The sequence below is a fragment of the Nicotiana sylvestris genome, chromosome 3 (assembly GCF_000393655.2).
Source record: "Nicotiana sylvestris chromosome 3, ASM39365v2, whole genome shotgun sequence".
Taxonomy (NCBI): Eukaryota; Viridiplantae; Streptophyta; class Magnoliopsida; order Solanales; family Solanaceae; genus Nicotiana; species Nicotiana sylvestris.
In genome coordinates this window covers 92,857,273-92,860,193 of record NC_091059.1, presented here as the reverse complement: position 1 = coordinate 92,860,193, position 2,921 = coordinate 92,857,273, and positions in this window count along the sequence as shown.

Genomic DNA, 2,921 nt, shown 5'->3' with positions numbered 1-2,921 from the left:
CATAGGGGATTCAGACCCCCTTCAAGGAGCTATAACACCAAGTATTGCATAACTTTGAACAACCAACATGAAACACAACACATGATAGGGAAGTAGAGCATTAGGGATAGTTTGGGCGTTAGAGGAATGACTAAAGCCAAACCCCTAGTATGTCAGAGTTCACAAGGGCCTCAAAATGGACCCTGATTAGTGCTCACACTAGGGGGCAACAAAGAACTTAGGTAGCCTTGGCTTTTAGCCGGCTAAGAATAGGAGTTCAGAATACCAGAGTAACAGGTAGGTAGGATGGATAAAAATTCCCAGAATTATCATACAACACAACTGGTCAAGTAGACCAGCAAATACAAGTCAGGTTCACATAGTCAAAGTACCACATAAACAATCATCATAGGAATTAGAATAAGAAACAGGTTTGCAAAACATAGGTTGCACTAGTTGAAGATTAAATGTCTAAATTAGGTTAAGCCTAACCTAATGTCATATTACTCCATACTTAGACATAATGGAGGGATACATATTTTGATAATTACATAAAGGAGAGAATGGAAAATGAACCAAAGCATACTGAAAACATGTTAACACAGGAGTAAGGTCCTAGTTATCAAAATATAGTGTTTGTCTTTTTAAAAAACAAGAATGGCATGAAACTAGTTTAGAATAATTTTTTAAGCAGCATTAAAGAGCATTCCACAGGACTTAGTAAAAAGTTCATTAAAGTAAAAGGGGATCTCCATAGAGTTAAAGTATTATATAAACACAATATGCAGAAACAACATACAACCATAATAGTCAGGCTCATGTTGAAGTGATCCAAAACTAAACATGTTAAAATGCTATAGGGTACAAAACTAGTCTTAGGAGATAAGAGACCACCGAGTGCGAATCATAGTAAAGCATACCACAAGCAGTAGACGGAAAAGCAGATTACCATGACTGGTGAAAAAAGGATTGGGTTAAATATGCTAAAGGGCATGCTGATAGAGAGCAGGGTCAAAACATGTCAGATAATCAAACTATAATAGAAATCTAGAATTGGTTTAGCCATACGGTGAGTGAATACATTCATGCTTTGCACTTAATCCACTAGTTGACTAAAAGAAGTGCAAATTATGTGAGTAAGGCATATTCAAACAAAACACTAAATCAAACACATGAAGAGCCCTAAATAGTAGTAATTTTAACAAATTGAGTAGTCATAATTCAATAGAACCAGGCGTGCTTGAAACTAAAATTAAAGAGACCTAAAGAAGTAAAAAAAATTACACACAAACACAGCCCAGGAAAACATATTAAGTTGACTAATTTCAGGAATGAAAACATGTACAAACCATAGATGCTTAGGACTGAAATTGCAAAGTCTAGTAACTCAACGGTTAAGGGAAGAACAATAAAGAATAAATTTCCCCAGAAAACCCAGAATCCCTAATGCGTCATAGTTCCCAAGATCTTCGATGAAACCAGGGTAGTGCTCGCAGCAGGAACGAGTTTAAGATGTTAATGGCCTTGGTTTTCAGCCAACTAGTACATTATAGCAAGTAACAAAATAGAAAACCTCAAATTTTAGTAAAGGATCAATTTCAAAAGCTGTCCCAGAAGGGAAAATGAGGAGGTTTATATAGTAGTCAGAAATCGGGAAAACATATAAGGAAACAAGTAAAATAAACAATAAACAAGGAAAGAAAACATGCAAATCAGTTTGAAATCGATTTAAGAGAGAATTATGGTAAACCCTAGTTTTTTAGTAAAGGTTTAAATCACAAACATCCAAACAAAATCGGACTCACATAATATAGAATCAAATGCGTGTAGACGAAGTACGTTCTAGATTCAAGAAATAAGGCTCATTCAAACAGAATCGGAGAGGTAGTACTTGCCATATTTAGGCAAGTACTTAGTGATACCATGGAGAATCAACCAGTAGTGATAACACACAAATATGGTAAGTAAATAAGAGGAAAATTCCATTGTAGCCAGGATTAGGGGAAGATTTGGAGAAGGCGACGATTAGGGTTTTGGTGGGGGAGGAGCGTTTGAGGGAGGCTAGTTAGAGACAATGATCTCTAGGGTTTGGGGGTCGGGTTATAAGAGAATAGGGGTTGAGGGTTGTGATCCATTGACAATGTTTTATCAACGCTTGTGGATTAAAGGGTCTAGGTCAATTTTGGACTGGGTAGGGTTGCTTGGGATTGGGGTTAGGGGTTATTGGGCTGAGGTTTGGGTTATCAATAATGATTTATAAAAATGCTTAATAAATAAAATAAAATATTGTTTATGCACTGAAAGGGGGGTAGGGTAAGGGCCAGAGGGTGGGACGGGACCCAAATGGGGTAAAAGGAACAAGGTAGCCTGTAGGTTGAGAATTGGATTGTGGAATATAGGGAAGTTTATGGGTAAGTCTATAGAGCTGGCGAAGATTCTCCAGAAGAGAAGGGTCAATATAGCGTACGTGCAAGAGACTAGGTGGGTAGGATTGAAGGCGAGGAATGTAGACGAGTATAAATTGTGGTTCTCCGGAGTCGTGAAGGGGAAGAAAGGAGTGAGCATTTTGGTGGATAGGGAGCTTAGAGAGTCGGTGGTAGAGGTTACATAAGTGAATGACAGATTGATGGCGACTAAGGTAGTAGTTGGAAAGAGCACTCTGAATGTCATTAGCGCTTACGCGCTGCAAACAGGCTTGGACGAGGAGGTTAAGAGGCGCTAGATGAGGTGGCGTGGGGGTATTCCGCCTACAGAGAAGCTATTCATAGAAGGGAATTTCAATGGTAATATTGAGTCATCTACTGGTGGCTATGGTGAGGTGCACGGTGGCTTCGGCTTTGGTGATAGGAACGGGGGTGGTACCTCACTATTGGATTTTGCTAGAGCTTTCGAGTTGGTGATAGTGAACTCTATGTTCCCGAAGAAGGAGGAACATTTGATTA